Source organism: Prionailurus bengalensis, chromosome B3 (genome assembly GCF_016509475.1).
Source record: "Prionailurus bengalensis isolate Pbe53 chromosome B3, Fcat_Pben_1.1_paternal_pri, whole genome shotgun sequence".
In the NCBI taxonomy this organism is placed as follows: domain Eukaryota; kingdom Metazoa; phylum Chordata; class Mammalia; order Carnivora; family Felidae; genus Prionailurus; species Prionailurus bengalensis.
Window position 1 is genome coordinate 16,512,542 of NC_057355.1, and position 23,377 is coordinate 16,535,918.

A 23,377-nucleotide genomic window follows, 5' to 3' on the forward strand; every position below is an offset into this window, starting at 1 on the left:
ACAGATTCCTGCCTGTTCACTTAGATTTTTCGGGAAGAAAAATGCCAAGCCTGTGATTGCAGAGGTTATGAATCAGCTAAACCTCAGAAATGACTATTAAAACAACACTACTTGACATAAAGAATCAATTTATTGTTCAGGCTTTCAGTGAAAGAGAGAAAGAGAGGATGGAGGGAAGGAAAGAAGGAAGGAAGGAAGGAAGGAAGGAAGGAAGGAAGGAAGGAAGGAAAAAGGAAGGAAGGGGGAAAGGAAGGAAGGGAGGGAGGGAAGGAGGGAGGGAGGAAGGAATGGGAGGAAGGAAGGAAGGGAGAAGGGAGGGAGAAAGGAAGGAAGGGGGAAAGGAAGGGAGGGAGGGAGGGAAGGAGGGAGGGTGGGAGAAAGGAAAGAAAGAAGGAAGGAAGGAAAGAAGGAGGAAAGGAAGGAAGGAAGGAAGGGAAGGAGAGAGGAAGGAAGGAAGGAAGGAAGGAAGGAAGGAAGGAAGGAAGGGAAGGAGAGAGGAAGGAAGGAAGGAAGGAAGGAAGGAAGGAAGGAAAGAAGGAGGAAATGAAGGAAGGAAAAAGGAAGAAATGAAGGAAGGAAAAAGAAGGAAAGGAAGGAAGGAAGGAAGGAAGGAAGGAAGAAGGGAAGGAGGAAGGAAGGAAGGAAGGGAAGGAGAGAGGAAGGAAGGAAGGAAGGAAGGAAGGAAGGGGGAAAGGAAGGGAGGGAGGGAAGGAGGGAGGGAAGGGAAGGGAGGAAGGAAGGAGCAAGGCACAGACAGGACCAAAGAGATAAGGACATTCAGATTACATTCTCAGCAGGCTGACTAGTGAAGAGTGCAAGGGTTCAGGGAACCAGCGCACAGACAGTGCCTGAGGGACAGCCTTAGGCACATTGGTTGCCTTCCAGCAACCAGTTGGACTATATTGTTTTGATGACTTTTGCCAGATGTCAGGAATAAATCTCCGGCCCTAGTGGTAAGGTTACAGTTGTGACAGAGGCAGGCAACACATGAGAAGGCCGCATCGATGGTCTACTCGCTCTCCATGGACCAGTACGGTAAGGGACATCTCAAAAGGGTGAGCCCACAAAGGAGTGTAGGCCCTGTTTGAATTCTTGGCATTCAAGGACTACCTTCAATTAGGTTACAGAGTTTCCATGGCTCTGCCTGGATTAAAATGCTGTTCATTGCTAGTCTATCAGAGTGGATTGGACTCTATTCCCCTGTAAGAGACACTTGTTTCCTCCTCCCTCAACCACCTGTTTTGTTGATCCCACCACATAAAGGAATGAGGCTCTCTCTTCATCCTTCATTTTCCAACACATAGTCTCAGCTCTTTCCAGCGGGTTTGGGACAGTGGAATGAGGCAGGAAATTTAACACTAAATCCTTTCCCCTTTTCCTTTTCTTATTTTGACCCCCAGAGTGTGTTTAAAAAAAAAGCACCAAGCAAGAATTTATTGAAGCCCTACTATGTGTAAGATCCCTATTACAGAAATCTACAATTCCAAAATTGAAAGGAAAATCATTTCACTCTGTATTCAATCTGGAGCCATCCCTCTTTACTAAAATGGGTCTCCTATTACTAAAATAATAGTAATTTATTATTACTTACCTGAGATAAGATGGTTTGCGTACTGGTCAGAGTATCCATGGGAACTGTTTGCCAGGGAACAGCACTGCCTGCTGCCAGTCAGGTCATTTAGACAAGACCCCTTCTCCTTTGAGGTGGATTGGCACATAGCTTTTTTCCAAGACGCCTTCTTAGTCATGCCTTTCATTTACCCCACCCTTTGCAGCTTAGAGACAAAAGTCCTCATCGTCCACTGGGCTCATTCCTGGGTGGCTAGGATGGAGGAGGCAAGATGTCTTTGCAGGGAAGCCTCTGTTCAAAGCAAAACCTCCTTCGGATAGGGGTGAGATGTCCCATTACACAAGTCACCCACAACCCAAGGATTCCTGAGCTATGAATTGGATTCAAGATTGTAAAAATTGTTTGCTCTCCGTTTCTTTCCGCTGGCAAGACACAAAAGGGCCTGGGTTAAACAGAACCGTTTGTTTTAAAAGATAAATACATCCCTAGCGATAGAGTACGCATATTTTACCTCGGAAGGCTTTTGGGGTTTTTTTAAAGCCATACCCTGATATGGAAGCTTCCTGCCATGAAAATCACTCTAAATATAAATAAATATTTATTTATAATAAATAAAATAAAATAAATAAAATACAATAAAATAAAATAAAATAAAGCAGGGAAATTGCATGGGCACCTGAGGAGCCCCCTTCTCACAGCCCCAGCCGGTCATCTTTGGTGACTCCCCCCATCTTCACTCCACCCCTCAATTATAAAATCAGCAAACCTCTCAAGGGAAGAAGACCCAGAAAGAACAAATGTGGCAGCAAGAGACAGAGGGATCAAAACCTTCAGAGTCTGAGAATGTAATGGGCCCTGTAGGTCTGTTAATTATCAAACGAAAATTCTGTTTCATGAAGGGGAAAAAATGAATTTTAATAGAAGCTCTATAATTAGCCATTTCTGTTCATGGTTCCTTAGTAGTTTTTATGTTTGTCTGCCTTCACCTTTATTTCCTTTAACAATGTTCACATAAAATGGCTCAGGATGGCTCTGCCTCTAATTATTTACCGTAACAACCAACAAGCTGAAAGATGACAAAGTCATACAGAAAGATCTTTGTACAGCACGTATTGACTCACCACTGTTTCCTTCTTACTCCTTGATTTTTTTTTGTTCTTTTCTAGTGTATAATTTGTAACTATGCCTAAAACAGTCGCCTGAGTTTTATTTTATGATGATGGTAGGTTTTTGGTCTGTGAGTTTGCTTCTAATACAGATACACAGTTTGCTCAGTCTTTGGTAAACATCAGTTCTACTCTATCCCTAAAGTCACCATTTGCCAAGATGGAGCCTGTATGACATGGGTGTTTGGGGGAAGGGGCAGGGCTGTGCAGAAATGTAAATATAATGTAAAACTGAGAGAAGGTAGGAATGGGGATGCCAGCACTGAGCTGGGCAGCAGAGAATAATTCAGAGAAAATGATCGATGTCCAATTCTGGGAAAGCAAATGAGAAATGAAATCCTCAGTGGGGCGCAAACAAGAAGCAAAATCCCTAGGATGAACTTGGGTCAAAGTCACTCCAATCCGATGAAGGCAGGAGATATCAGTAGTTACTCAGGCATCATGTCCTCAAACCTGAAATTGTTTGCATCTAATCTTTCCAAAAGCCTATCTTAGAAATGAAAGACTTGGAGGTCAGCACCAGAAATTAGCAGCCTTATAAGGGGCACCTAGGTGGTTCAATCAGTTAAGCATCCAACCTCAGCTCAGGTCATGACCTTGAGGTTCGTGAGTTCAGGCCCCATGATGGGCTCTGTGCTGACAGCTCGGAGCCTGGATCCTGCTTCGGATTCTGATTCCCCATCTCTCTGCCCCTCCCCCGCTCATGCTCTGTCTCTCTTTCTCTCCCCAAAATAAATAAACACTTAAAAAAATTAAGAAATTAGGAGCCTTATACTGGAAACAGCAGTGGCTCTGAACTTAACCAATATCTGTATTGGGAAGAACAAGTTCAAGCATCACAACATGGGCCTGGGAGACAGCGATTCAAATACAATTCATTGTTCTACTGTGGGTAACATTAAGTGACCATTCTCAACAAGCTGTCATTGCAAAGTGATCAGAACATCATGGGTGAGGTGGTAAGGTGGAACTTGAACAAATGGGAAGGGATAAAAAAGGAGGGACCATTGTACCACTTCTAAAGGAATCCATCCAAGAAGCTTCTGGGATAAAGAAAAGGTTACAGAACACCAGGGCACCACCGAAGCTGCCAAACAATATGTAAATCGTCTCTCAAGGGGTGCTCTTTGGAACCAATAGTAGGTATGATCCATACGCCTTTTCTGTTGTGTCCCAAGGTAAGTTTTCTTCAGAGATGAGTCACCTCCCAATTTGATTTGGCACACATTGGATACGACAAGAAGAGTAAAGTTGGCCATTACTTCTTTAGGAGTCCAGGGTTGCCCTCTGTGATAAGCATGGGATGACTTCTCTTCAACATGAAGCAAAGTCCAAAGTCGTCTGTGTTATGCTAGAGATCTCCAGCAAGATTCAGAACACAATAAATTTTGCTCTGTTCTCCGAGTAGTAATGGTTCTTCATAATAGGCTCTTGCTGTAGTTTATTGGTCCATCTTGTAGTTTATTAGAGCACAGCCTGTGTCAAGGCTTCCATTATAAAGCCATATTTTCTGGGTTGAGAGATCAACAATAAAATTGGGCTAGTACTGAACCTTAATCTTGATATTCAGTCCCTGCCCAAGAACATAAGAGGAGAAATTAAAGAACGAAGGATAGATATAAAGAGATGGAAAGAAAAACCCATGGACAGACATCATAATTTCTATATTTATGCATTTGTTTTGGCAATGTTTTTATTATAAGGCTCAGTTTTGTTTCATTACGCTTCCATTTATTATGAGGCTTATTTGATAGAGGGAGTATTATTTGAGAGAGGGAAATGAATGGTAAAGTCAAATCAGTTTTCCCTCTACACAATTACCATACCTGCAATGTCCACAGAATGACTATGTCTTCACCTTTTAATTTACGCCTCAAGTCAGCTAAAGAACTTGAGGTTTAATGTCAACTACACCCCAATAAAAACATAAATTGATTTAAAAATGTGAGGTTTACCACTGTGTAAAAGTTGTGAAAGAAAAAAGGTGGTAGCGTTCTTACTTGTTAAATGTCCCACCATGTTTTTCTTTCCTTTGGGTGACAAGGAGCCGTTGGCAGACTCCTGTTAAGATGAACTTTTATGCTTTTCTTCATTTAAACAAAAACCAAATAGTACCAATGTTTTTGTTTTTCTCACACCACTGAAGAAAATTGTTTCAACTTGTTTGAAGTGCTTCCCAAGGCAATGGTATCTAACAAAAGATCATTTGTAAGGGATTCATCTCTAAATGCACGGCCTTGCTGTAATGTCCACTATAGAGAAAGATCTTAGCTTAAATTATACCACAGCTATTTTAAATGGATTTTTAAATTATCTACCTTTGCATTTCATCATGAATGTTTCAGGGAAATTATCCTGAGATAATGCCAACAAATGGCTGCAGACTTTAGGTTTATAATTGTTCTTGTTCATTTAAGGTTCCCAGCAGACCATATCAGGAAATTCAATGCCTGGCAAGTCGAGGTTGATAATATACCGTAACTGGCATTTTCTTATTAGACGAGCACCCAAATCAGCTTTCATTTGTAGCAATGACCCTAATTAAGAGAACCATGATTTAAAGCAGACGATTTGCATTTTAAGAATCAGATCTGGATATGGTGATGTTAGCCAAAGGGTTAGTTTTTTTTCCTAGAAAATTGGCATGCTCTAACTTTAATTTTAAATTTTCAAAAGTATTTCACACAGGTTTTTTGCGTTTTTTTTTTTCAATTCTACTTTTAAAATGAGAGGCTTCCTTCTGGCTGCTGGGCATGTATATGAATAGGTAAAAATGTTCACATATACACATTCCTTGTATGTAAGAATACTGACCTCTGTCTTCACTAAGTGATTTGGTTTTAGAGCTGCACAAGAGATGTTAGAAAATAGATCCCTTGATCTGATCTCCACCAACCCCACTATCTTCAGTGGAAGAACTGAGATGTAGAGCCTGAATTATATAAGCCTCTTGATGAGAATTTCATAAGCCCTCCAGCAAAAAATACCCCTTAAAGATGTTACCTGTGGTATATGTTGATGTACCTGACTTTTCTTAATTCATCACAGAAATTAGTCATTGCTGGGGACTGCAAAAGTGTTCGCACTGAATTTTTATCATAACATTGCTCTCAGTGACCTTTACCATCAAATTATCTTAACCATATTGTGAGCATCTTCCAATACTTGGTTTAAATGTATATACACATTAGGTACATATACATTTATACAATATGGACACATCTGATAACTTGTTGGGTAAGATCCAAAGTAAACCTACCATATCTTATATGTCGATGATAATGAGACATGGCAAGAGTCATAGCCAACAATTGGAGACTATTTTACAATTCACTAAGAACCTGGATTCTTTCTTTAACTAGTCAACTTCACGCCAGCACTGTGAAGAGGCAGGACGAACAACAACCATCCTCATGTCATTGTTTGGAAAATAAAAACATTTCCTTGAGCCTCCCAAAAATCCATGTTTTTGAACCATCACTCCATGTACTCTCCATCATGCTATCTTGCCTTCCTGACAGCAATAATTATTATCGGTAAGATATGAGAAATAGAAAAGGTTAACATGATTTATCCATTAGGATCATATCATAATGGTAATAACAATAGCCATTATTACTGAGCACTCTGTTTCTGGTACTGCTCTGAGCACCTGCATCTTGCACATACACACGGATGCAAATATCTGTAAGGTAGGTATGGTCACACCAAATCTGGGGATGAACAAACAGAGGCTCAGGAAAGTTCAATGATTTACTTCAAGTCATGGACCCTGTAGATGGCAGAACCAGGTTTGGAACCAGGTTAGCCTGACCCCACACCAAATGTTCTTAATTATTTCTTGTCCTTCTTTCACGACAAGATAACACACATGTTATCCTAGCGTATGGGTAATAGGACTATGCATAGAAATCAATGCCAAGACCCCTTCAAGTTTCAGTCAGCGTAGGAGAAAATCTTGATAGGAAAAAAAAAGAAAAGTCTGTATGAGAAAAAGCTGTGTGTGTGTGTGTGTGTGTGTGTGTGTGTATGAGAGAGAGAGAGTTGTTTGTATGTGTGTGTGTATAAATGGCACATGTTTATACCCATATTTTAATTGATGGGTATGTGTGTGTAAATACATGGAAAGTAGATATTTAAAAAATAAAACAAAGGGAAATAGCACAGACAATACTATTAAGATCTTTCACAAAACCCTGAGAAATTCACTTATTAAGTACACTTTATTTTCTAAGTTTGGTGCAGGAGACAGAATCCTTATCAGTGTTATAGGCAACTTTTTATCAGGATTTAATTGTTAGAGTTGGTTCATTTCAAGGAAAATGATTTAGCCCCCAGGATATGCAGATCACTATTATAATAAGCCACGTTTTTTAACAAGGGGTGGGCCTTCAGCTATTCTTGCAAGAGCGAAAATTTCCAGGAATTATCCTTACTGCTATTATAAATTAATAAATTTTAGTAGTGCCACACCGCAAATCTTTGGCATTGACCTATATAGAAACATTAATATCTTATGATATTGATTTCAAAGACAAAGTCCAGAACCTTATGGTAAATCTAGAGGAAGTTTGTCTCTCATGATGGATGCTGCCATGAGATTCACCTAATATATCCCAGTAAATCATCATCTCCACTGGAGCTCGAGATGGACTCAGTAAGCACATACATCCTCTTTAGGGATCTCTGGGCACTCGTGCACCCTGGGCACATTTCCTATAAACAGCCACCTAAAACGCTACTGGTTTCTGTGCTCTCTGGAGTGTCACTGATGAATTGAGTGATAATCTAGCTCAGGCTTGCGAGATTCACGCTGTCGGTGCCATTTTGGTGGCTTTCCGAAGTGCTCCTCCCCGAGGTCAGGATGTTTGCAGTAGGACCAAAGTGGACAGAAAGAGACCCAGGTAGGGGAGTGGAACAAGTGAATTTTGGTAACCTCAACAGTCTGGCTACCATTCTTTCCAGATACACTGTTCTTGTATGACCAGTTCAAAATAAAATAATGACCAGGTCAAAATAAAATAAAATAAAATAAAATAAAATAAAATAAAATAAAATATAACAACAACAAAAACCTAACTAAGCTGTGCAACACATCAGCAGTTCAGAAAAGCAATGCTTCTTTTCTGCCCTCTTGTCCCTGCCCGCCCCACCCCCACCCTGCTCCCAGTGTGATTCCTTGAATTATTACTATAATTTACAAGCTGCCAAATATGTTTTCCAAGCATGGGCCTTTTTGAGTGTTGAAACTAGACAGCAGCGTATATAAATAATCAGAAGCATAAATAGGAATGGTCAGGAAGTAAGTCAGCCTCTAGGAGTCCCCTTGATGTCTGAGGGTAGGAGGAGAGAGCAGGGGCTTCACCCTCCGGCATCTTAGCGATTGGCCCCATCGGCCATTATCCCAAAATGGCCAGCCTGGGTAAATATTTGAGACAGATGTTTTCCAGTTTGTTTATCTTCTTCCTGTCACTTTCACTGATACTCTCTGCTCCTCTTGGCGGCTGACCTTTCACAAATGTTGGTTTTGTTTTAGAAATGTCCTATTGTAAATAAGAGGGCAGAGTTCACAGAGCAGAGGCCAACGTAGCTCGAAGGCTCTGTGGGGGCCAAGGAGCCCTGTTTCATCTGCCAGTGGTGAGCGTTAACCTGCCCGCTGCCCCAGGGAGAGCAGGGGGTCAGCCCCCACTTCTCCATACTTCATCCTAGCTTAGTTTCTTGATATTCCCCAGGAGGACATAATTAACAGTATGGAACGACATGATGGTTGGCTAATCTGTTTGCTGTGGGGTATTTTTGGAAATAAAGGTCAGTAAATACCTGGGTAACTTTTACACAGAGATGCTGGAAAACAAATCAATATTCAACGGCACTGGTGTTGATAAATGGAAAGCGTTCTATTCAAGATTCATATTTTCCGTGTTGGTTAATTCTTTCAGCTCAGAGTCCCTAGAGGACAAGGACTGATTTGGCATGTAATGGAGTCTGTTTGAATGGAAATCATTGTCAGATTTGCCCCAACTCCATTCCTCTTAGACATGCAATTCTGGTTGGGTGAATCAAATGACTTCTTTGTTCCTTCGGAAGAAAATACACATAATATTCCCTCCCTACCTGCCTCAAAATTTTGTTGAAACTCAAGTAAAATCATGCATATTAAAGCACATCATAAACAGCCAAACACCTGGAAAGGGTCCTTGGTGCCTGGGCTAATATCATTCACCAGTTTCAGATGATCAAACACATGGGGCATTCCAAAATTAGGAGAGCTCCAATAATGAATCTGGGGCCCAGTGCTGTGGGGAGCAGATCATAAGTTAGATAATGCTTACCAGATGAGAGATAGACAACTCTGTATTTGAGGTATGTTGGGTGAAATTGAAGTCACTGAGCAGACATGTCTTCTTTGTCCTATCTCAGAAAGGCAGCAGTCCTCAGAGGTCAGGAGTTCAAAGCCCACAGTGACAACCCAAGCATCGAAGGGGTTACCCGTGCCCAGGCATTACCCCTCAACCAACAGCACATTGGGGTGCTGACACTCCCAGGATAGGCATCCAAATTCAACTGTGTTTCTTGTCAGTGGCTCTGGATGACAGGAGTAGCCAGCAAGCTTCTCCCATGCCATCAAAGACTGAAGCAAGGAGAACGAATTTTTCACCATGTTGTTAAAACATCCATCTCGTCAGGAAAATACACATCAAAACCACGAGATACAACCTCACCCCTGTCAGAATGGCTAAAGTTAATAACTCAGGCAACAACAGAAGTTGGAGAGGATGTGGAGAAAGAGGAACCCTTTTGCACTGCTGGTGGGAATGCAAACTGGTGCAGCCACTCTGGAAAACAGTATGGAGGTTCCTCAAAAACTTAAAAATAGAACTACCCTACGACCCAGCCATTGCACTACTAGGAATTTATCCAAAGGATACAAAAATGCTGATTCAAACGGGCACATGCACCCCAATGTTTAAAGCAGTACCATCAACAATAGCTAAATTATGGAAAGAACCCAAATGCCCATTGTCTGATGAAAGGATAAAGAAGATGTGGTATGTATATACAATGGAATATTACTCAATGATGAAAACAAATGAAATCTCGCAATTTGCAACAATATGGATGGAACTAGAGGGTACTATGCAGAGCAAAATAAATCAGAAAAAGACAGATATCACATGATTTCACTCATATGTGGAATTTGAGAACCACAACAGATATACATAGGGGAAAGGAAGGAAAAATAAGATTAAAACAGAGGAGGCAAACCGTAAGAGACTTAAATACAGAGCACAAACTGAGGGTTAGTGGAGTAGAGGGTGGGTGAGGGGGTGAGTGAAACAGGCAATGGGGACTAAGGAGGGCACCTTTCTGGATGAGCCCTGGGTGTTGTATGTAAGAGATGAATCACTGGGCTCTACTCCTAAAGCAAGACTACACTGTATGTTAACTAACTTGAATTTAAATTTAAAAAATAATAACATAAATAAATAAATAAATAAATAAATAAATAAGTAAATAAACAAACAAACATTTTTTAATTAAAAAAACCCACTCATCTCATGCTCTGAGTTGGATACAGGTCAGAATGCTTCCTTCAGTGTAGATAAGTAGGTCTGACTGTTGCTTCTTCAAAGGGGTTCTCTGGCTCCGAAAGCTTTGTAAAAACTCCCTCCTGGAAACTCTCTGGGCCTCCTGACTACTTTTCTTAATCACTCCTCTTGCTTTGCTAGCCCAGTTGTTAGAAGATTCGAGATCCTTGCTTTTGAATGTGTGTGAGTGCAGTACTGTGGGAAAACCTGGCATTTCCTGGGTGAAGTTTACCCATCCATGCATGCATTAGGCTTACGTTTGTAGACCTTTCTTACCAGGGCTGGCAATGAAAAAATACATGAGAAAACTTTGGCTCCCTCCACCACCCCCCAGGTTGTGGCCTGAGGAAAGTGAAGCTCACTTCTCCCTCTTCTCTATTATCCCTATTACCACGTAGGACATTTTTATTCAGACGTCACCTGTTTAATTTTTTTTTTTTTTGAGAGACAGAGAGAGACACAGCATGAACAGGGGAAGGGCAGAGAGAGAGGGAGACACAGAATCCGAAGCGGGCTCCAGGTTCCGAGCTGTCAGCACAGAGCCCATCGCGGGGCTCGAACCCACGAACTGGGAGATCATGACCTGAGCCGAAGTCGGATGGTTAATCGACTGAGCCACCCAGGTGCCCCTACATGTAACCTGTATAATATGAGTTCTTTAGGACATAGTCCATTTCTAATCCACCTCTAAATTTTCTCTATCAGCTTTGACTCCCTTGAACACCTAGAACATGGCTGGTATTTAATAACTATTTATGGGAAGATTTAATAACTATTTATGGGAAGGAAGACTTGAAAAAAAAACAAATAGCTAAAATGGGTTGATGTCATTTTAACTACAAGAGTGAGGTCAGGTGTATTGGTTGGAGGGCATTGAGAAGAACTAAATGATGGAATAATTAATCGTACCTGACCCTAGGCCCTTTGCACTTACCAGACATTGGCTTCCTCCTGCTTAGTCATTAGCCATACTCAAGTTGAATTACTCTCCAATGAGCACCTACAGTGAACCAGGAGCTGTGTAGATGATCTCCTACAGAATGGTGCACTTAATCTCAAAACACAACCCCTTCAAGTTAAGTATCAGTATTCCCACACTAGTATGGCTCAAAGGTATTAGGTAATTTGTCTACGGTTCCACACTCTGGTTATGTATCAGACCTAGCGCCCCGAGTCAGGTTGGCATGAACCCCGACACAATCTGAATGGGATTTTATTAGTCTTAGGAATCAGAAATGGATCTCGAAATAAGAATAATAAATAGGAAAGACCCCCCCCCCCGGTTAAAATGACTATAATTTTTTAATCCATTTGGATGATTGAAACAAAGCCTTTAAAAGCATCCTTTAAAAGATCACGCCGGCCAGACTCACCTCCCCTTTGTAAGGAAGAAGGAGCATAAGGCTGACTCATCCTCTTTCAAGGGGAGCCTCTGTGAGTTTAGTTCATAACTAGCTCATCCTAGCATCGCCTCTCCCTGTGGCCTCAATGCAAATGACTGCCTGAACCCAGGGTGACCTTATAGATTTTTTAATTCAGTGGTTATTTAAAGTAAGTGAACAACTTCTTTAGCAGACGAGATAAAGTTCACAGGAGAAAGGGTGCAGGCACGCAAATGTAAAATATTTCTATGTGGTACCCCAAAGTCTGGCGTTATATATTCCCAAATTCTCCAAACTCCTGTGCACATCCTCACGCTTTTCTGTATTCCAAGATGGGATTATGGAGATCTCATTTCCCTAATTATATTCTCATTGCTGATATAAAGCCTGAGTTAAATGTGGAATGGTTTCAAATGAAGAGTCTCCCTTTCACCACGTGTTGGTTTATCTGGATGACTGGCACCAGAATAGCCCTGGGGGAGTTCTGCATATTTTTTTGACCAGAGACAATGGATGCTTTAGGAGTAGAAGAGGATAATCAATAGAATTTTGACTGACATTATATGATTCAAGGAAAGGTCAGTCAGGAACTCAGGGTCATAGGGTGTTACCCAGCTCCAGGGGGGTCGCTGGCATTGTATCCTGTGTAAATAGCACCTCCTGAACTTGGTAAGCATGGTGGCCCTCTAGACCACTTGCCTTCCCTCTTCCATATACAGTTACCCCTGTTTATGATATGAGATGATGGGGTAGGCAGGGGAAGGAGAAGCCACTGTATTTTGTCTTGGTTCCTACTCATGACAACATCCCCATAACTCCATAACCTATGAGTGCCCACAGGAAAGAGGATGCGGAAGTGAGAAGTACACCTGCCTTGCTTCTCTCCGTGTCTGTGTTCTATTGCTCGGTCTACAATCCCTCCCTAGAGGGGAGGATCATTACCCCCTGTCTGCACAGCCAGTGTCTCCTCTGTTTGAAAGCCACAGCAATACAATTCCTCTCTACCATTCTCAACTCTGTTTCTGTCAATAGGCACGGAAGACATAAAAAGGGAAGATAGGCTTTGCTCCTGAATGAGAGCTATTTGATTTTCAATATCAAGACGGTAGCAAATACCTTCAGATGTTGCATCCCGCTGAGGCTTTTCAGAGGCACGTTTTGTCTGCAGAAGGTTCTTTTCTCCTCACACTAGCCCCAGAAAGGCCATCCTTTCTTCATTTGACCTTGTGTATATGTCCCTGGGCATGCCAGACTATGCCCTGGTAATTTGGTGGGAATCAGAGGCACATGGTAATTGTTCCATGAGATATCATTGGCCATGCCATAGTGAACAAAAGCCCAGCTGCGTAAAGCTTTCCTGTGTTTGGGCTGCGGCCCTTCCCTCTCCATACAACCTCAGAGTGGCAACATGTTAAGGCAGAGCCATTAAACAGGCATGAAATCACCACACGGAGACATTATGCTTTTTGCAAGCTTTGGGGCACACATACAGAATTTAAGATCATCCCCAAGGGGCGCCTGGGTGGCGCAGTCGGTTGAGCGTCCGACTTCAGCCAGGTCATGATCTCACGGTCCGTGAGTTCGAGCCCCGCGTCGGGCTCTGGGCTGATGGCTCAGAGCCTGGAGCCTGTTTCCCATTCTGTGTCTCCCCCTCTCTCTGCCCCTCGCCCGTTCATGCTCTGTCTCTCTCTGTCCCAAAAATAAATAAACGTTGAAAAAAAAAATTTTTAAGATCATCCCCTAAAAAGCACTTGGTGTCAAGAATGACACCCTTCTTTGAGGTTTGGAAAGATTAAGGAAGGGACGGGATCACAGATTCAAGACTTGATGTCTCCCACCCATAGCCTCCTCCCAAATCAGTATTAAAGAAAGAAAATGGAACACGTTATCTCTTGACAATCTTCAGTGTGGTAAATGGCACTTTATATCTATGCCTAATGAGCTACTTCTGTGCTTTACAGACCATTTTGCACATGGTTTGTACCTCACATTAAATTTGACGATGTATTTGAAAGTATTTTATTTTATATACAGAAAGTCGTTATGCAGATTTTAGCTATTATGAAAATAGTGATAAGTAAATAACTTGAGTTCGTGAGGTTGTCGTTGGCCCAATTTAAAAGCCTCTCTCCTGTTTCTGATTCTGTGTCTCCCTCTCTCTCTGCCCCTCCCCCGTTCATGCTCTGTCTCTCTCTGTCCCAAAAATAAATAAACGTTGAAAAAAAAATTAAAAAAAAAAAAAAAAAAAAGGGGCCCCTGGGTGGCGCAGTCGGTTAAGCGTCCGACTTCAGCCAGGTCACGATCTCGCGGTCCTGCAGTTCGAGCCCCGCGTCAGGCTCAGGGCTGATGGCTCAGAGCCTGGAGCCTGTTTCTGATTCTGTGTCTCCCTCTCTCTCTGCCCCTCCCCCGTTCATGCTCTGTCTCTCTCTGTCCCAAAAATAAATAAACGTTGAAAAAAAAAATTTTTTTAATAAATAAATAAATAAATAAAAGCCTCTCTCGTCCTCCCCCCCCCCCCAACCTTACCATTGGATGCAAAAAAAAACCAAAAAACAAAAAACAAAAAACAAACAACTTGGGACAACTGCTAGCTTTTCCATGTGGGTAAAGAGTAGATGGTGAGTTCTTACTGAGATGGGATGGATTAGGTAGAAGAAACTTGAGAGAAGAGCCACGTTGAGTATAGGGAGGATTACAAGATCCATCTGGTCCTATTGTGGCAGAGACTCTATCAGAATCCTGGTAGTGAGACCACATAGGCGGTTGAACACCTCGGTTTGGAGCTGAGGGGAGTAGTGAGGGCGAGCGGTGTGGATTCAGGAGTAAATAGCACCAAGTGCTGTAGGGGAGGAAAAAACATATTTTTTCCTTTCACCCTTCTAGGTTCTTGGCTGGGTCTCCATAACCAAAGACTGATTAACAAGAAAAAAAAAATAGAAATTGATTTCATGTAAGTTTCATGTGACACAGGAGCTTTCATAAAGGAAAGATCAGGAGGAAAGGTTAAACCTAAGTGATTTCGTGCTCAGCTTGATGAACAGTGGAAAATTGTGACAGGACAAAGGTATGAACTAAGTGCACTAAACTGGGGGAGACAGAAAGGCCTGGTCCTTCCCATTCTTCTCAAGCTCCTCCTTTCTTGGAGATAAGGATGCTCCTTGTCCTCTGGGTACAGGAAAGCCACCTCTCACCTGAGGGTCTTATGACCTGCTTCAGGAAGTCCTTCCATAACCTGCCATTTCTCAAAGCCTTCCAGCTTAAAAACATTCAATATGCTAAGGCGCCATATTTGGGGAGAGCATGTCCTAAACCCCATCAGTACTTAAAGTCATGGGACTATCTATGATGACACAAGGAGAAAGTAAATATAGAGGAGAGAACAAAATCAAAGATTGAGCTTTGGTGCAGCAAAGGAGAAGCTGTGAGGCAAAGAAGTTAATTAGGAATGGCCAATGAGACAGAAGGGGGAAAAAAAAAACAGAAAGAAAAGAGAAGAGAACACTGCAAACGATGCTCTAAAGTGAAGACAGAGAAATCCACAGAATTTGGCAGCTTGGAGTTCATTTGGGTCTCTGAAAATCACTTCACTGTAGAAGTGGGGACAGGGTCTGCCCTCTCTTGTAGATGGAGGTGTGCATGGTGAAGAGCAGAGCCAGTGAGTGTAGAGCGAGCTTAGAGAATTTGGGCCGTAAGTGGGTGCCTGGGAATGAGGTGCTCTCTAGAGAGGTATCTGAGGCCAGGGAGGCTTAGGTTTTACTTTTTCTTAGCGATAGAAACTTCATTCTTTGCTATTGATCTATTCCATTAATTCTCATACCAATTTGCCTTTCTAAAACACTGCTAGTTTTTAAAAAAAAATAATAATAATATTTACCTTGGCACGTTCTCCTTAATTATCCTTTTTTTTCCCCAGTGTGTTGGGTTATTCTAGCTCTTCATTCATCCAATGAACGTCTAATCACAGAAAGAAGTGCCAAAACAATACCCCTGGGATTTTGATGACTTTGCTAAAACTGTAAATAAATCAGCATGCAACTGCAGTGGCCACGTCTCTCATTTGAAAACGGATCCTCATTTACTCAGGGCTTTGTGTGCACCTCAATTAATTCTCTCTCCTGAATTAGATGTTTCTGTTACATTTCTAAATGTTTCCTGCTTACAGGTAAGATATGAGAGTTTCACATTATTTCTCGGGTGTTCAGTTACCTAAAAGAACTTTCTTATTAATGTTAGTATCTTTTTTTTCTAAATAATTATTTCAGGGCTTGTAGGTTAAAAAATATTATCTACAAAAATGAAAACCGTATTTCTGATTTCTAAGTGCTCTCATTTGGTTGTTCCATTTTTACCGCATCCTGTGTAATATTCAGAATGCCCTTAATATCCATGTATTGTTTGTGATTCTTCTGTGGGCGTGTGGGATGAGTTCTTGATAAGAATATGCATATTAGTCACTTAAAATGGACCACTCAGGTCATGATCTCATGGTTCACGAGTTCAAGCTCCGCGTCATGCTCAGTTTTAGAAAACGATTGTATTTGAAATCTATTGTATTCCTTGTGCATTCCTGTAATAAGCCCCACCTTGTATTCTTTTAAATATTATTTGATTCCATTTGTTTATATTATAGCTTTTTTTTCATGATGTGTACTTATTACTGCTTTTTATGGTATTAGCACACTCAGATTATTTATTCATGTGGAATTACTGCTAGCTTTTTATATCTTCTGAGAAAGAAAATCATTTGTGGTACTGAGCTCTTGAATTTGTTTAGCACAGATTTATACAGAATGACCTTATCATTTCCAGCTCCTCCACATTGGCTGTTAGACCATTTCTCAATTCTAATTGTATTTGTACTATTTGTTTTATTATCTTGTGGCGAATTCTAGAGGTATGTTTGAAAATGTTGTCCTCATAAAAATAGTCTCTTAGATTGACTCATCCATTTATTTATAGATTCTACTCTTTACTAATATTACATCTTTGTAATTACAATTTTATCTAGCTGCTTGTGTTAAATGATTAACTCATTTTCCATTTTGTCTTGTTTAATAATGCTATGAATTTGCTTTTTACTACAGTTTTGGAAGCATCCAATAACTTTCTTTTTTTTTTTTTTTTTTGCTTTTATGATAACAGTATTTATAATTTGGTTCTTTACCTGACAGATATTTAGAATAGCAAGAAGTTTTCTAAATAGAGTGATTTAATTTTTTTCTCCCATGTAACTTTTTTGAATTTGAGGGGCAGAGTTCTTTTTCTAAGGTTTAGAATATAATTTTTTTTCTTTTTAATTTCTCAATGGATGCCTGAAAAAGAAGTATTTTTTTTATTAGCAGGGTAATAACATATGTACTTGAGTAACTTTTCCAGAATTATATCTAATGGTACAGTAAGTCTAACAGGGCTAAATGATTAGCAACAAAGTGGTTTGGCTGGGCACTTAACCTACCAAGATGGCTTTATTTCTTTTTCTTCCTCTCAAATTGTATTTCTCTTTGGTTTCAGAATCAAACACCAGCAGAGTGATTAGTGGGATATTTTGTTGTAGCTTTCTTACACAGCTCTATTTTGTGGCAAGCCATATTCACACATGGAAGTCACTTCATGTTGAGGAGTCCTTTACCTGGGAGACAACTACCCTCATTAGCACCACACCCACCTAGTGGCCATTCTCATAATTACAAGCAGAAGGTCTCCATGAAAATCAACATTTATAGGTTTCCGGTATTTCAAACGTAACCTGCTTCCTAAATGGAAAGAATCACAATAACATATCAGGAAAATATTTCACTACTATAGAAAGATGGTAGTTATTTAAGCCTGTCACATTACATTAGACTGAAGTACATTCTAACATTTAAATTCCAGGAGAGTTTGTTTTGTTGTTTTATTTGTTTCTCCCTGCAGGGTTGAGGGAGATGATCATCTAGTTGAGATGAGCTGTGCCATATATTTTACCTAGACAATAAAACATCCAGGAGAAATGCAAATATGTGTATTAAAATTCTTAAAAATAACCCCTTTTTGTTTTTGTTTTTAGATTATTCATCTAATTTTCAGTAAACTTCTCTGTCCCATTTTGCCTGATCACCAGGTTATGTTTGATAACATGACACATTCGGCGATGCATATGACAGCTGAATCATGTCCATTACGTGGAACTCATGTGGAAAATCATGAAGGGGAATAGCAGCCTTTATAACGGTGCAGCAGCTATGGAAAAATCATAATAAATCCCATTCGCAAAACCGATAGTGATAACATGATGACATCAGTCTGAGGAAAATTGAAAGAAATTATTTTCATGTTTCAAAAGTGCTTTGGATACAATTAGAACGGATGTCTGATAGAAGTAGCCCAAGCATTTATTCCTAGTTAATCTATATAATCAGCTCAACAACGTGCAAACCCAGTCTTATCCCCTCCCTCCGCCTGGTAACCCCTCCCTACCAATAACTACAAAGCTTTCAACTAAAAACATCATTCTTTATGCCATATCCTCCAATGTCTCAACCTCTCCTATGATTCCAAGATACCAGGCTTACATTGCAAGGCCCTCAAATGTTAAAAAAAAAAGGGGGGGGGGCGCCTGGGTGGTGCAGTCGGTTAAGCGTCCGACTTCAGCCAGGTCACGACCTCACGGTCCGTGAGTTCGAGCCCCGCGTCAGGCTCTGGGCTGATGGCTCAGAGCCTGGAGCCTGTTTCCCATTCTGTGTCTCCCTCTCTCTCTGCCCCTCCCCTGTTCATTCTCTGTCTCTCTCTGTCCCAAAAATAAATAAACGTTGAAAAAAAAAAAAAGGTGGTTTTTGTTTTATCAAGTTAAAGCTTTCCTTATTCACCAGAAGAGTGTATTCTCATCTGACCTGTGGCCTCCCCCAATTCCGTCTTTAATATATAAATAAAGATGAGAATTCAAGGTACCACCCGGGGCAGAGTTAAGGTCTTAAAATGGAAAGATGGAAACACAAACCATGTTTTTAATTGTTTTGAATGTTGTGCAAAAAAGGGGTAGCGGGCCTTTAAATGTTCTTTGTTGTTGTCATTTGCTTTTGTTTAGTTTAGTTATTTTCTCTTTTTGTTTTTGTTTTTTTTTTCCTCTAGTGGGGACTATTGAGTTTGGAGCTAAGCAAAGAGAAAAATGAGACCAGACACATGGCTGGAGGATCAGGTTTTCCGCAGGAAGCAGCAGGGAGTAAGAGAAATGGGTGTGAAAGCACAGAGATGACTCATCAAGGAGAGAGGTGGACCCAGCAGCTCCATGGTGGAGGTTACCCTCACCCACCAACCCTCAACACCGAATTCTAAGTTATTTCCTTAAAAAAAACCATGTTTTAATGTTCATCCATTTTTGAGACGGAGAGACAGACACAGCATGAGCAGGGGAGGGGCAGAGAGAGGGAGACACAGAATCCGAAGCAGGCTCCAGGCTCTGAGCAAGTGGTCAGCACAGAGCTCGATGCGGGGCTTGAACCCATAAACTGTGAGATCATGACCTGAGCCGAAGTTGGACGCTCAACCGACTGAGGCACCCAGGTGCCCCTTTAAAAAAATTTTTTTTAATGTTTATTTATCTTTGAGAGACACAGAGACAGAGACAGAGCATGAGTGGAGAAGGGGCAGAGAGAGGGAGACACAGAATCCGAAGCAGGCTCCAGACTCCAACGAGCTGTCAGCACGGAGCCCAACGCGGGGCTGGAACTCACAAACCACGAGATCATGACCTGAGCCGAAGTGGGCCGCTTAACTGACCGAGCCACCCAGGGGCCCCAGAATTCGAACTCATTTTCGAAACTACCCAGGTCCCCGCTGTAACAAATTGTTCTAAATAAAGCTATTCGCTTAAGCCATATAACTATAGAAAATGAGAGCCATCATAGTAACTGCTTTATGGAAGCATTTCATGGCATAAAACGGTGATAAAAACTTTGATGGATACAGTATATGCACACATTCAAATTAATAAAGCATTAACTAAACCTAAGAAGCTGTTGTTGGCATATTTTAGCTCACAGCCTTCCTGGGGAGGGGCGCCTGGGTGGCTCAGTCGGTTGAGCCGCTGACTCTTGATTGCAGCTCAGGTCATGATTTCCTGTGTGCTGACGGCACAGAGCCTACTTGGGATTCTCTTTCTTCCATCTCTCTGCCCTCTCTTTCTCTCGCTCTCTCTCGCAAACAAATAAATAAATAAACAGAAAGAAAGACAGAAACCCGGGGAGGAGGTTGCTTCCAGGCTGCAGGCCCAGCAATTAGAAAGAAGGTAGGCCCTGTTCCCAGACAGCAGCCACAAAGGCGACCTCACTGGGATGTGCCAGGGCCTCTGATTCATGGACCAAGGGCGGCCTCACTGCACCAGGTTCATGCAGTGGGGTGCATTCTGCGCACCCACACTGAAATGCGTGGAAGCCCGCTGGGGAATGAACGCAGAACTCCCGGCAGGTTGTGGCTTTTGCTTGGGAAGGCAGAGAAGGTACCACCTTCCAGAACTGAGCCAGACCCAGACCCCACCTAAATGCCCCACGAGAAACGGTTCCAAAGCACTCTTCATCCTCATCCTCGCCCTCCTCCCCCTCCCCCTCCTCCTCCCTCGCTCTCTCCAAGTTGTCACATTTCAAAAGTCCGCCACTTGTAAAGAAAACAGCGAGTGAAAGAAATCCGTGAAGACGCACACGGCAATAATTTCTCAAGGAAGCTTTCTCCCTTCCATTTCCCAGGTGATGCCTTTCAAATAATCGAGTACACGCGCTGGGTAACCCAGTTTGGGACCAGGACAACACATCAGGCACAGTCTCCCCTTCAAATATGAAAGGTTCAAGGGGAAAAGGCGCTAAAAACGTGAGTCGGAAGCACCCACCAAAAGGAGGAGGAGGCGGCCGGCAGTCCCTCCGCCTCGCCTCCACGCTCCTGCCCCCTTAAACCCCCGCGCTGTCCCGAAGAGCCCTATCCATGTCCGCGTGCCGCCGCCCTCCCCCTGTCCCATGAACGAAAACAAATTGTTTTCGGCTACAATACCACGGGGCTCCGCTTTGACCTGCACGGTACAGTGACACTGTGCGCCTTGAATTTTTACATACAGCTGCATAAAGCAATTTTCATGTAAATTTCTAGGTAAATCAGCCTGCAGTTGGTCTATTACATGGACACGTACCCAGAAACCATTAAGTTTGACAGAAGATTAGAAGTTGCCCTTGTTTCTCTGGACGCCTTCCACTGCGCCTTGGACAGGGTCTGAATCAGAAACACCCGGAGTGGGACGCGTACCCCCAGCGCCACACGGGCACAGGGGCTCATCTCTGCCTGCGCATCCCCGAGGCTGGAATGCGAGGGAATCAGAAAGGGCCTCTCTGGGAAAGGAAGAAAAGTTGGTATGAAAATCAACCTTCAAATGAGCAGGAGGAGTCAGGTAATTCTCTCGCGCTGCCAGGGAGCGACTGGGCCACCCCGGTACCCTGGCTCCGTCCGGAAGATGCACGGAGTTGCAAAGCAAACAGGCCCTGTGGCCTCCAGACGCCCCACCACTCCCAACGGGGCGGCCAGGCCGGCTCAATTAGCTCACAGCAGGTGGAGTTTGCAGGGTCAGAGGAGCAAATCAGTTCTTCAGAGACACCTTTCCCTGGGAGCCGAGAGAGAGAGTGGGGGCCCTCCCTCCCTGCCGAGCCAGCAACAGGAGTTAGGCAGCCAACCTAAGCCATCTGGCAGCAGCCTATCTGGGCCCTCCATCTAACTGCGTCCCTGCCCGAAGGAGGCACATTTCTTGAACACGTTCTTTTAAGGCACCAGCATCCGCAGAGCACAAAAGGGAAAGATGTCACCAAAACCTGGCCTAGGATGTTTGTTTATGCAATCTTTAAATAATTCATCTTTATCCCTATTGAGCCCATCACAGCATGTCACAAATAAATGTGTCGCCTTGGCCTATTGTTTGCAGCTCAGGACTGTGAAGCAAGAAGAAAATATTACAGAGACGGAGGGAGATACACGCAGGAGTGTGACCTTTAACTGCACTACCTATAACCAATCTCATCAAATTAAAGCACTGTATATTTTCCTTAATAATCTCTGATTAGGCTGGGGCTATGAGTGGACACGAACACCCGCCATTGCTATGCAGAGGGATGTCTGCTTAGCACCAGCAAAGCGTTTGGGAATAAGTGAGCAAAATGCTTTAATTTGATAGGGTTAGAATCCTGCAGGCTCTGGGGTGAAAGGTCCCCCACAGCTCCGCTCACACTGAATATGCAGAAATAAAAAAGTAAATTGCTTACATCTGCTGTAGGCAGCCGGGAAAATGATCTGATTGGACGGTCCGAGGAATCTCCATCTCTTCTGGGTTAGAGAGAGGGTTTCAGAGCATCGAAAGCTTGTAATTGGAGTAATTCTGAATTAATGGACTCACGCACACACACACACACACACACACGCACGCGCGCGCAACATTTTGAGGCAGCTGTTTGCAGAAGCCTGCCTGTTTAGGAATGCTTACAGATTGCAAAGAAGCAACTTTAAAAATCATCTTTTACCCACCCCCCGCTCCCAGCCCCAAATGAATCCTAACTGCGGGTTTGAATTTGACAACAGGTAACAAGCATCACATTCTTATCTGGCCCGTCCTTCTGCCACGGAGCCCAGGAGCTATCAGACCTGCATATCTACTCGCCCACTTTGTACATCTTCCTGAAATATGTGTGCACTTCGATTCTCCTTCGTGCATAAAAAGATGACCGGGAAGGGGGCTTCACCGGGATTCCTAGAAGTTGACACAGAAGCTCGGGTTTTCCCTGGCCGTGTGATGTGGGATTTAATCTGTGTATTTGATCAATAAGAATCAAAGGCAGGACTCAAGGTCTTTGGGGCACAAGTGGGTTCAGTTTCATGCAGGATGTCAGGAGGCGGCCTGCCCTGTCGCCCTGAAGCGTTCACAGGACTCCATTCGGGAACCTGCCTCACGGATCGCGTCAGGCCTGGCTCGATCTGCTGCTTTGTCTAGTGTCGTGTGCCAATAGGCCGAGGGTGCGTTTGAACTTGGTTTTCATTTCATTTCATTTCATCTCATTAGCTTACACCAGCTTGCAAATCTAAATACTATTGCCTGGTGCCATAGTTAGCAGGCTCCCACCGTGCACTGCCTCTCGTGGTTGACAGTAAGACCCCCAAGGAGGGCGAATTACTGACACTGAATGGAAGGAATGAGGGAATGCATCCTGGGAGGCCAACTTTCGAGAGCTGTTTCTCAGCCAGGCATTGATCTGGGAAGGCAGCCTTGGCCAGACACCCACGGAGGCTGAGATGGAGGTTCCCGAATGCTCTCAGATGCTCTCGACTTATAGGGACAGCTCTAAGCTTCTCTGATGTTTCAGTAGTAAATGTGGCTGATGACCAAATGCAAAATTTGTTTCCATGTTCTCATTACTACCCAAAGCTCTTTGAAATCCTCTGAATAAGCCTATTGTTTTCCTGCAAGCATCAGGTTGATAGGTTTCATAATGCCATAACAGACTGAAAAATATTCTCGATATCATATCTTACATATATGCGTGCATATGTACATAATATGCACATACACGCACACGCACACACATACACACACACATAATTATTTTTTAATGTGAGGAAATCAATGGGTTTGATACGAAGCCACAGAGAAAGAACTCTGGGTTCGTTTCTCCC